At 43.3% G+C, this 14,395-nt stretch overlaps 1 protein-coding gene across 4 annotated transcripts in view; it reads right to left on the bottom strand.

Moving 5' to 3' along the window:
- ARHGAP24 (Rho GTPase activating protein 24) overlaps positions 1–14,395 on the bottom strand; it is a 534,686-nt gene that overhangs the window by 114,273 nt on the left and 406,018 nt on the right. The window lies entirely within an intron of this gene.

The raw sequence follows: 14,395 nt of genomic DNA, 5'->3' as shown, positions 1-14,395 counted from the left end.
AGCCTTAAATCATAATGTCTTCAGAGGTCAGACAGTGGATTGGAAAGGGTTAAAAACTGATCGTTCAGTTCCTCTCGATCACTTATATAGTAAATGTGAGCGACTGAATGATTTCTCATGTGAACGAGCCAACGATGTATCTGCTGTATAAACAGGCTGCCCGAGCGAACTCTGACCTCATTCCTTCATTCAAACGATAAATCGGCAAGTTTAAATGGATCCTAATAAAACAGAAGGAACTTAGAAGAGGGCTCCATGCAAACCGGGCTGCAATCTAAAAGGTTTGGAGAGCAGAGACTAAAATTCGGCATAATAATAAGCCATTAGGCCTCATGTCCACGGGCGGGTCGGGTTCTGTGGGCGTGAGTCCCGCCATGGGATCAAACCCTGCCCGTGGCACGAGGACATCGCTTACCAGTCTGGATCTGTGCAGGTTGTCCGGCGTCTCCTCCATGCATGTGGGCAGGCCTGTCGGTCAGCACGCCCCCTGCACATGTGTAGTGGACTTTTTTTTTTTTATGTCCTGCTTTCCCACGGGACCCGCAGCACACCCAGAGTGACAGTATCGGTTGTGCCACAGATCAGACGGCTTCAATTGACTTCAATGGAAGTCGTCCCTGCGGCATCCATGGCAAAACAGAGCATGCTGCAATTTGTTTTCCGGACCGGAAGGTCTAAAAAGCAAACCTGCATGCTTTAATTAAAGGGGTTGTCCCGCGCCGAAACTGTTTTTTTTTTTTTTCAATTGCCCCCCCCGTTCGGCGCGAGACAAACCCGATGCAGGGGTAAAAAAAAACAAACGTCCAGTACTTACCCGAATCCCCGCGCTCCCGCGACTTCTTACTTACCTTAGTAAGATGGCCGCCGGGATCTTCACCCACGATGCACCGCGGGTCTTCTCCCATGGTGCACCGTGGGCTCTGTGCGCTCCATTGCCGATTCCAGCCTCCTGATTGGCTGGAATCGGCACACGTGACGGGGCGGAGCTACAAGGAGCAGCTCTCCGGCACGAGCAGCCCCATTCGGAAGGGAGAAGACCGGACTGCGCAAGCGCGTCTAATCGGGCGATTAGACGCTGAAATTAGACGGCACCATGGAGACGAGGACGCTAGCAATGGAACAGGTAAGTGAATAACTTCTGTATGGCTCATAATTAATGCACGATGTACATTACAAAGTGCATTAATATGGCCATACAGAAGTGTATAACCCCACTTGCTTTCGCGGGACAACCCCTTTAAGCTGCGGGCGCCCATGATTGTCTATGGGCAGCTTGGTTTTGGGAGCCAGCTGGTAACAGCATCTGACTGGCTCAAACTCCTGACCAATAGAACCTTGTTGCTCAGCCAGATGTTCACTTCTTCCCGACAGCATTGTGTCATATCACCTCCACTTAAAATCGGTCTCTACCTGTCTTATTCAAAGATGAATAATCCCATGTAACTGCAGGAATGCATTTCATACAGTGTTTTCATATTTCTGTCCAACCCCTGTATGTCAGATCTGCATAGAGTTAGTATGAAGTGGTCTTGGTAGCCGAGCCTGCTCCATATGTAGGGTTGACAGCCACGATCAGAGTTGTCCCTGATCGCAGTTCCTGCTGGGCCACAGTTGGCTGTCAAGGACAACCAATAGCCAGCATGTATACAGTAGGCTCGGCCCCTAAGCCCTATCCATACACAGTATGTGTCGCGAAGGGCTATATACAGGCTAACTGCATGAGGTATGTGTATATATTGGTATGTGTGATGCGAAGGAGTTAAATACAGTAAAGGATGAAAAGGCTAAACGCAAACAATAACCACTTCTTTAGCACATCTGCAGTCATTGTACAAGCTTCACCAGACGGCTATAATAAATCCGCTTGGTATGGTAACCCGGCACTTAAATACATTGTAGAGGCATCACTAAAAGCAGCGAAGTGAATTCCTTCTGCATCAATATGATTTTACTTTAGATGTCACACATCCAGCTGATTTACAGTCTAGTCTTACAACCTGTGATAAGAGGAATAATACATAGAAATGGACTTTCTATAGAACCAAATCTTAGCAGTGAAAGGATTCTAGAGTGTGCTTTCCACTTTAGCAAGTCAAAGATGAACTCCGTGGCCCGCACGCTTGTGTTAAGCTACTATTACATGGGAACCATGAACAGGTTTTTTTCTTAGAGCTGCAGTTTTTATGGCAGTTCTTTTGAGCCAAAGTCTCAAATAAAGCGAGCGGGAAGGACAAGTATTAGTCCTTTTCTTTATATCTCCCATTTCTTCTGGATCAACGTGTGGCTAAGGGCGCCCACCCACTGGCGATTTTTTTTCCTTTGCGTTTTGCGTTTTTTCTCAAGAGCAATTAGTATTGAATGTGTTCTTGTCCACTGGCGTTTTTTTTTTTCGGTCCGTTGCAATTTTTAACATAGGAACTGTCAGTTGCATATGTGTCCTTATTTTTCTCTTAAAGGGGTTGTCCCGCGGCAGCAAGTGGGGTTATACACTTCTGTATGGCCATATTAATGCACTTTGTAATGTACATTGTGCATTAATTATGAGCCATACAGAAGTTATTCACTTACCTGTTCCGTTGCTAGCGTCCTCGTCTCCATGGTGCCGTCTAATTTCAGCGTCTAATCGCCGGATTAGACGCGCTTGCGCAGAAGGGTCTTCTCCCTTCTGAATGGGGCCGCTCGTGCTGGAGAGCTGCTCCTTGTAGCTCCGCCCCGTCACGTGTGCCGATTCCAGCCAATCAGGAGGCTGGAATCGGCAATGGAACGCACAGAGCCCACGGTGCACCATGGGAGAAGACCTGCGGTCCACCGTGGGTGAAGATCCCGGTGGCCATCTTCGCAAGGTAAGTAAGAAGTCACCGGAGCGCGGGGATTCGGGTAAGTACTATGCGTTTTTTTTTTAAACCCCTGCATCGGGTTTGTCTCGCGCCGAACGGGGGGGCTATTGAAAAAAAAAAAAAACCCGTTTCGGCGCGGGACAACCCCTTTAATGCACCCATGAATGTCAATGGAAATTAACGGAAAAGGCGCGAAAAAGCCGCGGAAAACGCTGCGTTTTTCACGCATGAAAATCGCAAACGCCAGTGGCGCGGGCGCCCTTAGGCTTTAAAAAAAAAACTGCACAAAAAACTACTACAAAAACATGTGTGTCAGACCACCCTAAGGCCTCCTGCCCACGGACGGATATTTGCTGCAAAATTGCTAGGAAAAGCAGAGGTTTTTTTTAAAAAAAAAAAAAATCTGTACTGCGCATGTCCAACGTCTTGCTGTACGGACCATCCGCAGTACAGAGAAGACACAGAAAAGGCAGGTACGCGCAGATGCCGGTTGAACACACAGTCGGATTCTGTTGCGGGCTCCCGCATACCGAATTCGGCCTGGTCGTGTGCAGCTGGCCTAAAGCACCTCCACCTCTGTCTGTCATCCCCATGCCATCACGCATCCTGCAACACTGGCACGTACCACCAGCCGGTTACACCAGCGAAACAGCAGCAGTGGGGAAAAATTAGTATGTCCTATTTTAATACCGCAGGCTGAACATCTTTTGCAAAACAAATGTTTTCGGCTAACCCTTTAACCCCTTACTGGTCAGCCATACACAGCTGTAGGAGGGCTGATTTTTGGCAGGATGACTTGTAGTTTTATGAGTGCCATTTTGAGGAACAACTTTTTGATTACCGTTTCTGTATAAGCAACATAAACAGAAAATGGCAATTTTACTTTTTTAGCATTTTCCAGAACTTAGCCCCGCCCCATCTCACCCCCTCCCATTGCAAATACAGCCAAGGGGAGGAGAGGGGCGGGAGCTCAGTGTACTGCTCCCGGCTTTTCCAACCTCCTCCCTCTGCAGAGAAGGACACCATATATCGTTCGGGCGTGAAAACCCAGCCGATATACAGCCTCCCTTAAAAGGAGGAAAAATGTTTTCTACTGTTTTTTATGTAAAAACGTTTAGATGCCGCTGTCACATTTGCAAGGAGAAAAGACCTCCATATGTGACAGAAAGCAAAGGATAATCACTGATGGTCACTACTGCCACCCCCCCCCCCCCTTTGTTTCGCGCACAGGTAGGTATATAGGAGCAATTGTCTTTTGTAAGAGGAGCAGATAAGTTGATGGGCTTGAAGCACAATAATCGTGCAAGGAGGGAGGGTCAGGGTAAGGTTTATATAGGGGGAGTAATTGGGGAAAACACAAGGTAGAGGCAGTCAGGGAAACACAGGAGCCTGGAACTAGAAGCAAGGAACAAGGGCAAGGCTTTGCACACAAGCTATCCCGATGACTGATAGCTCAATCACTAGAGGCCCCGCCTGGAGCACGGGAGCTCCCAGGTTTGAGTCCTGGCATCAGTTCTGATTGCACCCAGAGCACATGCCCCACCTGCCTGCCCCTAAATTATATGTAAATAGTGCTGATGCATAAAGCAGCAATCTTGGGCTATGACAGATGCCAGAAGATATACTATATACTATTCAGAATGCTCCTCTGTGTATAGAATTATACTCTGTCCTTATGTTAAACAGGATCTTATAGTGTCAACAGTACCTCTAAGGGAAACTCAACAGTTCGAGTCTGTCACCTGAATATGCTACTCTATGTAAGGGCACCATATTCAAGGGACTACTAGAAGAGGGGGAAGAGCTCTACTCAGATCCACTTTAATTAATGGAACAATAGCATTGGATGATACATACAGCATGCCGCACTACTACTCTGCAGTAATAACTACTTTTTTCACTTCTACAGCTTTTCTCTTTGAAGTTCAGCCCAGACTTCAATGTCCGGGTGATTTTTGAACGTTTCCATAAAAAAAAGTGATCTCAGCATTTCAGTTTAAAGGCAGATGAAAAGGTAATGCAAATAAACGCAGATGGAAAATGTAAGAGAATATGAAAAAGTTCCAGAAGCCTAAAGCAATGAGAACTCGGACTATTTAAAGTTTAGGTTCAATTTCAGTGAATAGAACATTTCAGATATCCATTTGAAGGTGAGAGCATCATGAAAATACAATTGTATCTCCTGCTTTACCCTGTGAGCTCGCCAGCTGACGGCAGCCTACTGATGTTGGCAGTGTATTCAGCAAACACAAGCAGCATAAAACATCTACAGCCTGGCTGACATGTAAACCTTGGCAAATCTGAATTCACAGTGCCTTCTGGGTTGGATCAAGGTCTGTAGAGGCCTCTGGACAGTTCTCTGCAATGTTCAAATAATGCCACCATACAATGCATGAGCCATTCTAGCCCTGTTCCCCTGAGAATGACTGTATAGGCAAACGGGGCAGCTTTAAATGTTCTCCTAGCTGACAGGGCTTTATTGGTTGCAATGATATTATCTTACCACCTATACCTACAGTTTGGGTTATACGTATCTTTATAGAGCAAGTATAGATGTATATAAGACCCAGCAATTTTTTTCCATTTTTTAAAATTTTTATTAGGGGTAAAAAGTAAAAAAAAAACAAAAAAACTATTTTTATTAAAAATTATAGTTTATTTTTAAAATTAGTACATTTACACTAAAATAAAGTACAGGAATGAGTTCCTCATTTTGTTTTGAACAGTTGGATATATAATTTGCATAGTCTCAGATTACAGGCCGCACATGGCGATGGTTTTGGTTGGCTTCAGTGGTGGGTCACTTTGTTTTTTTATACCGTGCTTTCCCCGAAAATAAGCTGCACCCTGATTTTTGGCTATTTTCAGGTGGCTTGAATATAAGCCCTACCCCAAAAATAAGCTCTAGCTAGACTACATAAAACTAAAATGAATACATTTCCTAGCAGGCATGATCTGGGTCCCTCCTACTGCTCTACGAAGTTCTGTAGCTCTACCACACGTTCGACACTCCTCAGCCTCCAACAGAAGATCACTTCTTGGTTGCGGGGTTCATAAATCCCGCCTCCAGGAAGCGATGGCTCTTATTGGTTCATGAGCACTGCTCTCAGCCAATCAATGCAGCGCTTGCTTAACCCACGCAATGGCTCTGATTGGCTGAGAGCAACACTCGCTGAACCAATCAGAGCTATCGCTTCCTAAAGGTGGGATTTATTAACACCACAACCAGGAAGTCATAGAATCATAGAAGGGTAGAGTTGGAAGGGAACTCCAGGGTCATCTGGTCCAACCCCCTGCTCAGTGCAGGATTCACTAAATCATCCCAGACAGATGTCTATCCAGCTTCAGTTTGAAGACTTCATTTGAAGTAGAGCTCACCACCTCCCGTGGCAACCTGTTCCACTCATTGATCACCCTCACTGTCTAATATCTAATCTGTGTCTCCTCCCTTTCAGTTTCATCCCATTGCTTCTAGTCTTTCCTTGTGCAGATGAGAATAGGGCTAATCCCTCTGCACTGTGACGGCCCTTCAGATATTTGTAGACAGCTATTAAGTCTCCCCTCAGCCTTCTCTTCTGCAAGCTAAACATTCCCAGATCCTTTAACCGTTCCTCATACGACATGATTTGCAGACCGCTCACCATCTTGGTAACTGTTCTCTGAACTTGCTCCAGTTTGTCTATGTCTTTTTTTAAAGTGGGGTTCCCAGAACTGGACACAGTATCCCAGATGAGGTCTGACTAAGGAAGAGTAGAGGGGGATAATGACCTCACGTGATCTAGACTCTATGCTTCTCTTAATACATCCCAGAATTGTGTTTGCCTTTTTGTCTGCTGCATCACATTGTTGACTCATGTTCAGTCTATGATCTATTAGTATACCCAAGTCTTTTTCACATATGCTGCTTAGCCCAATTTCTCCCATTCTGTATGTGCTTTTTTTCATTTTTCTTGCCCAGATGTAGGACTTTGCCTTTTTTTCTTGTTAAATACAATTCGGTTACTCACTGCCCACTGTGCAAGCTTTTCTAGATCTTTTTGAATACTTTCTCTCTTCCCTAGTGTTAGTTATCCTTCCTAGCTTGGTGTTGTTGGCAAATTTGATCAGTTTCCCATCAATTCCCTCCTTTGGATAATTTATAAAAATGTTGAACACTGGGCCCAGGACAGAGCCTTGTGGTTCCCCACTTGATACATTCTTTCACTTGGAGTGATTTTCTGTCGGCGGCCGAAGAGTGCAGGATGCGTAACGGAGCTACACAACTTCGGAGACCAGCAGGAGGGACCCAGACCGACGCTGCTAGGTAAGTAATATACGACATTCCCTGAAAATAAGTCCTAGTGCCTCTTTTGGGGCAAAAATTAATATAAGGCAGGGTCTTATTTTCAAGGAAACACAGTATATATGTTTTAGTTTTATTCCGTCATTTGTTTTTACTTATTGATGTAATTAATTTTTTAACATCTATGTCCCCCATGACATTATATAAGACCTCTGGGGGTCTTTTTTTTTATTTCATAGACGAACCATAGGAGTCCCAGTTAAAGAGTGATAAATTCCCATGCAGTGACAGTAGTCACTAAAAGAGCTGTTCTGGGTCTGCTAGGATCTTGCAGCTCTGCTGTGCTAGGGCGCACCGGACAGTTACGTCATCAATGTGTCGAGTAGCCGAAGTAACACATCCACTTTCTCTCTTTACTACATAGCTCATTGAGCACTATGTAGCCTGCAAGAGAGAAGGCAGAAGCAGTTAAACACCAATTCTCCCTTCTCCTCAGTCTCCTCAGTTGTGACTAACAGCCAAAGACCTGACCTGATCCTGCTTTATTGCAGGAGCTTTGGTATTCTTACTGTATATTACTGGCCGCTTTGTTGTTGGGGGGGCCTCTCCAGCATGTCACATAGCACAGTACTAGCTCTAGCCAGCAGATGGCGCCATTGTATTATTGGATTGCAAAGGGTTAATCCTGCACCATATTTTGCTGGGATTAAAGCTCAGGAGTAAGCCCCGAAACGTTACTGTGCTTGGTCCTTAATGGGTAAATCATGCTCCAATTTGCTATCATTTTATTAGACTCAATAAAGGTTATATATATTCTATTTTTGGGCTAGGGATTTCTTTGGTCTTATTTTGCTTGCATTGATAATAAACCGATCACAAAGTATCTGGCTGCTTGGACTCTGCTTTAAGTAACAGATGAGAGTCCTGAAAAAAGACCCTTCTCAATTTACTTGGAATCCCCTAATACAGCATCGACAAATTGGTTTCCGTAAGCAGAAAAATACATTTAATGATTCTTTTTAACCTTTTGTGTCACTTCTACTATCCTATGAAGAATGTCCGTTTTTTTTAACCTGCACCCGGAATCCATTATATTGTACCTTATTAACTATTGAATTACAATATATTTTTGGCTTCTAGCTCCGGGATTCCGGTTTACTCTTCTTGGAATCTCATTTTGGGTAGGTGACCTTCTATAACTTCATTTTACCCTTCTGATAAACAGTAAATTGCCCGTTTAATATTGTGAGTAAGACACAATGCTCCTGCCTACTATTGGATTTTCTCATTTTAAACCTATAACAGATGCCCATATTCTGTAATTTCATTTGTGGTGTGTACTTTTGTAAGGGGAATGGGAGGGAAAACATTGATTTTGTTAAAAGCACAGCTAGGCAGAGACCCACAGAGTGTGTGAGGAGCCTGCGTAATGGTAAGACGAATAGCATGCTGCTACCAAACAGCAGCGTCTACTTCTTTGGCAAAGATATCTTGATATAAGCGCAGATGTTAGCTTTGGAATAAAATCCTTGTGGCCTAAGTCCCAGATGGCATGCAATCTCTATGATTAAAGATTGTTAAATGACTTTTAATGCCATATGTTCTTAACAGCAAATTGTACTTCTTAAATTGAACCGAATCTTAGCTTATTCTTAGAAGTAATCCCGAAGAATTTTGCATGTATCTAATTGCTTTCTTACAGGGATAGAGAAACATGAAAGTGTTACATCCATACTCATAGGGCTAGGGCATAGAAGTCTATGGCTGCTCTTGGTTCCTAAGCTCCAGACTGGTGAAGACACTTCGCCTGTCATTGGCAGATGGGCCCACACATTTTGATCAAGATGATGCTAACAACCTCTCATTTATATATAGTAGTTACAGAAGATATGCATATTCATGAAATCAATGCGATGGCTGTGATTGGTTCATCGAGCGCTGCATTGATTGGCTGAGCCATGGCGCTTGAGAACTAATCAGAGCCAGCGCTTCCTGGAGGCGGAGTTTATGAACCCCTAACCAGGAAGTGGCGGCTGAAGACTGTAAACAATTTCAGCTGAGTTTTGGGAGGACAAGTGCATCAGAGCGGACAGCGCCTATTACGTAATGTATTGTTTTCTGGGGGGTTTAGGGCTTATTACTGTAGGACTTCCTGCTATTTAAGTTGTATCTCACTGCATGAAAACAGCAATTTTGTGCAATGTAGCCCAGAGGAAGGCTCCATAGGGAAACATGGGCTACAAAACATCACAAATCGTGGCAATATTCAGTATGTCACAATTTCTTTTCTCGCGTCTAGCAGCCTACAAAACATTGCTAATGTGAAGAACCCATTGGAAAGCATGGGCTTCACATACGTGTGATTTGTAGCGCTGTTGCATTACGAGAAAATTGCCCGATTTTGTCACCCGTGTGAAACCGGCTGTTACGTTGTGCTGCTGGGACCTGTAGTACTAGGGCTTCTAGCAGCACAGCTCACAGGTGTTGAATGATTAAGCTGACTGGCAGTGGTGATCTCCTGCTAGCCAATCCCCTTAGTGTTTGCTTAAATATAAACCCAGCTCCTGTCAGTGTTAGCCCGGTGCTCAGGGTGAGCAGTCCTGTTGCAGCTTGCTGTGTGATCTGTGCTCTGTTCTGTCCTAGTGCAGCTTTCTGTGCGGTCTGTGCTTTGTTCTGTCCTGGTGTAGCTTGATGTGTGATCTGTGCTTTGTTCTGTCCTGTTGCAACTTGCTGTGTGATCTGTGTCCGGTGCCGCTCGACTCCTGGTTAGTGTAGGGACTAGCAGTATAGCCAGGAGCCATGAAGTGGCACGCTAGCTTCCATGTTTTGGTCAAAATGTCAACTAATACCTGGTATTTATATATAGCTTATTATCTGTTACTAGTGGTTGCTTTTTGGTTGCTGTATGCTGTGTTTTCTGGCTCTGTGTGTCCTGTTGTTCTGTCCTTGTCATGTGGCATGTGTATGTATCCTGTTCTGGTGAGGGGTTCCTAGGAGCAGCTAGGGCCCAGATCCGAAGAACGCCGGGCCACCCTTTATCGGGGCGATGTCCCCGCTCAGGTAGGGCCATGCGACCCTCCCTGTAGCACTGGGTCAGTTGCCTGAAACCTGTGTGTATCGGTCTCTCTTTGGTCACGATCGTGTGGGCCCCGTGCTTAGTTTGCCCACACGATCATAACACCGGCCTCATAAACATTTCAGCTAAAAGAAATATTATTGAAGATGATTGCACGCAAGGTTGATGTGCCAATTGTGCAGTGCCTCATAATCTAATTTTTGACAAACGGATGATTTGGAACCACTACAAAATGGCGTAGTAACATAACTTATTATGAAGAAGAAGGAAGTAATTTTGAAATTTTCAATAACCAATCCCTGTGCTTATAGCACCATGCAATGCACGGATATATCACCTAGTAAGAAATAAGCATATACTTACCTCCCCCAGTTGTGTTCCCCGGTGCTCCACTCCTGTGTGCAGGCTGCAGTCCCGTGTGGTTATGGGACATCACAGGCTCCGAAGCCAATAAAAGAGCTTAGTGATCAAGCACTGAGCTGTAATTGGCTGCAGCGCCTGTGATGTGCCCTAAACAGGCTGGGGAAACCGGTAAACCTGACGTCAGAGGGTAAAGAAAATGTAGCAGCAATACATAGGGAAATACATCACCTCCGGTCACACATACAAGAAGTTTCCAAAGAAAATAATGCTCATATTAACCTACAATAGGTGCAACCAATCTCAATGTCATGCACATAATAGAGTGTTACCGCGTGACTGAGCTTCTGGAACTCCCTGCGCCCCGACGCATACGTTTCACCCTGAGCCTCATCCATTTTTGGTGGGACTATAATTGTTTTCATATAGGATTCACTGATGTCAGAGGGGTAACCCAGAGGAGCGCCGTAGGACACAGCAGTAGCGGAGAGAGGCGAGTATATACTTATCTGTTATTTTACAGGATGGGGGGCTGGATTTACAGAAATCGTGCAGTCGGCTGCTATATCTTGTATTTGCAGTTAGTAAATTAATGTACAATAAGCAGACAATAGTTTACGGCACAAATGTCTCCTCTACTGTATGTACCATACACAACATGAACTGGTGACTCCTCATTTTCTTCAATTATCATGACTGTTACAGTGTCTATCCAGTAACAGACCGGTGTAAAATAAGTGAAAAATAGCTGACACAATATATGGTACAAACTTTACAAAAACTTTCCAAAGATCTAATTTGATTTACATTAGATGGATTTTATACTGCAGACATGTCAACTCACCCAGTTTTACAGGGAATCACCCTATTTTCAGCCTCCCTTACCCAGTCACCCTGTGATATTAAGTTTTTGCCCTGCTGTTGGATAGAAAGGCCAAACAATGGGGTTTAGGAGCAGCAAGGAACTCAGCCATCATCTAGTATAATAATCCAATAACTAATGGCCTGCATATGTCCCCTCCTGCTGGGCTCCGCTGCCCTGGGTCGTGACACCATCAGGATATAGCGGGCAGAGGTGCACACAACTTCCTGATTTTGGATGACGCTGGGACCTAGTGCCCAGAGCTAAACACGGGCCAGGAGCGAGGAGGGTAAGTATACGGTCTGGTCTGGGGATTGAATATTATTTTTTGTGCCTTAATCAGGGGTCTGAATAAAGCTAGGGGTGTGATCTGGGGTCTGAAATTAAATAGGAAAACAATCATAGAAAACGGCCATTTCTGAGTAAGGAGTGCATATAGATGCATCCTCCTCTCCCCATGCAGGTAGCTGACTACCCAATGAGGGATTGAATTACACCTGTGCAGGACACCGATGAGGCAGCCACTCACACTGCCTCTTGATAATGAGGGGGATGGATGCTTGGTGTATACTCCTGCACAGAGTAGATATAAAGTGCCAGACCATTCTGATATATGTAGTTCACCATGTTCCCTGAAATTAAATAGGCATCTAAATATATTTACGGAGTACGTTCTGGGGTCTTAATATATTTAAGGGATCTGATATTACTACAGGGGGTCTGGAATTTGAAGATAATTAATGGGTCTGTTTGGTGGTTTGATATTACTATAAGGGGCCTGAAAATATTTAGGGAGTTCCAATATATTTGGGGGGTCTGAGAGTAATTTATGAATCTGATTTCTGGTCCAGTATTAATATATGAGTTTTGAATATATTTAGCCCCGCCCTTGGAAAATACACTTACTGCTCATCGATCACGCTGTGAAGGGGTTTCCCAAGTTGGCGTCTTGTAAACTGTAAAATCCTTGGTTTCCAAAAACAAGTTTTTATTTCCATTAGCTGATGCAAGTTAACGTAGGGGGGTGGTGGGGTGGTGGGGGGTGGGGGGGTGGAGTTAATAAGGCAGCCATCAGCTATACATAGAGCCCTTTTAGACGGAACGATCGTCCTTCAAAAAAAGCGTTCGGTCTAAACGCGAGCCGATGTCTGAACGATGAGAATGATGGACATCGCACATCCAATAGCGAGATAGATTCCCTCTTACAGCCCCAGAATGCCACATCAGCTACACGTTTCATCACATTTGAAGTATCATCTTGGGTACAGACACGATTTTTCAAGGACGAACATTTTGTAAACCAAACATTTACACTCCTCACTCTCCGAGATGGAATGATATTGTTACCTAGCAACCCAGAATGTATCTGCAAATGGACACTATGGCTGGTCAAGTATTCACTACGCAATTTCATGACTCAAAGTGAAGCGTCTATTTAATATTACCACAAGCTGAAAACGAAGATACAGATGTAATCCATGTTGTACTAACAATTAGAGGCGAGGGAAAATTGTAAGGGGGAGTCACAGTCGCGTATCTGTGCGCACACATTTTGCACGTGCAATATGCAGCGAATAGAACGCGTTGACTTTAATGGGTTCATCCTCATTTTCTCATTTTTGTGCATGCACTTCTTTAATAGGATCTGCTCTATTTTTGTGCACATTTGGGCACCAAAGGTCCCCATAGAAGTATAAGGGAAGTGTGCAAATGTGCACTTAATGCGTGGGGAAATGCGCAATACGCGGCGCAATCCCTTGCAAATGAAATAGAACACATCCGTTAATAGACATTTAAACCGTGGCATGGTCGTCTACTACACACAAATGAAAAGGCTCTGCATACGGAAAAACAGAGTAAAATACGCCGATACAAGCAAAAAAAAGCCTCAGATATGTTGTGCTGTGGTGTGCATAAAAAGGAAGCGCTTAAGTGAAGCCGCCCCAAATAACTCCACTGCCAAAGCTGGAGAAAGCGTTTTTCTACAAACACCTTTTATATGGAGTGATATATCTATATATTTTTCTATCTATCTCATATCTATCTATCTATCTCCAATCTATTTATCTATCTATATCTATCTCCAATCTGTCTACTAACAGCTTTTATATGGAGTGATATATCTATCTATCTATATATCTATCCATCTCATATCTATCTATCTATATATCTATCCATCTCATATCTATCTATCTATATATCTATCCATCTCATATCTATCTATCTATCTCCTATCTATCTATCTATCTATCTCATCTATCTATCTATCTCCTATCTATCTATCTCCTATCTATCTATCTATCTCTCTCACATCTATCTGTATCATATCTTTCCATCTATCTGTCTATCTATCTACAGTATCTACCACATATCTATCTATCTATCTATCTCATATCTATCTATCTATCTACCTCATATCTATCTATCTATCTATCTATCTATCTATCTATCTATCTATCTATCTATCTCATATCTATCTATCTATCTATCTATCTATCTATCTATCTATCTATCTATCTCATATCTATCTATCTCTGTATCTCCTATCTATCTATCTATCTATCTATCTATCTATCTATCTATCTATCTATCTATCTATCTATCTATCTCATATCTATCTATCTATCTATCTCCAATCTATCTATCCATCTCATATCTATCTATCTATCTCACATCTATCTGTATCATATCTTTCCATTTATCTGTCTATCTATCTATCTCATATCTATCTATCTCACATCTATTTGTATCATATCTTTCTATCTCCCTATCTATCCATTTCATATCTATCTCTCTATCTATCCATCTCATATCTAATTATCTATCTATCTATCTCATATCTATCTCTCATATCTATCTATCTATCTCTATCTATCTCACATATATCTGTATCATATCTTTCTATCTATCTATCTCTCTATCTATTCTTCTCATATCTATCTCTCCATCTATCAATCTCATATCTATCTATCTATCTC

This window comes from Eleutherodactylus coqui, chromosome 7 (genome assembly GCF_035609145.1).
Source record: "Eleutherodactylus coqui strain aEleCoq1 chromosome 7, aEleCoq1.hap1, whole genome shotgun sequence".
Classification (NCBI taxonomy): Eukaryota; Metazoa; Chordata; class Amphibia; order Anura; family Eleutherodactylidae; genus Eleutherodactylus; species Eleutherodactylus coqui.
Note: the sequence above shows the minus strand (reverse complement) of the source record. Positions and strands in the feature narration are given on the sequence as shown.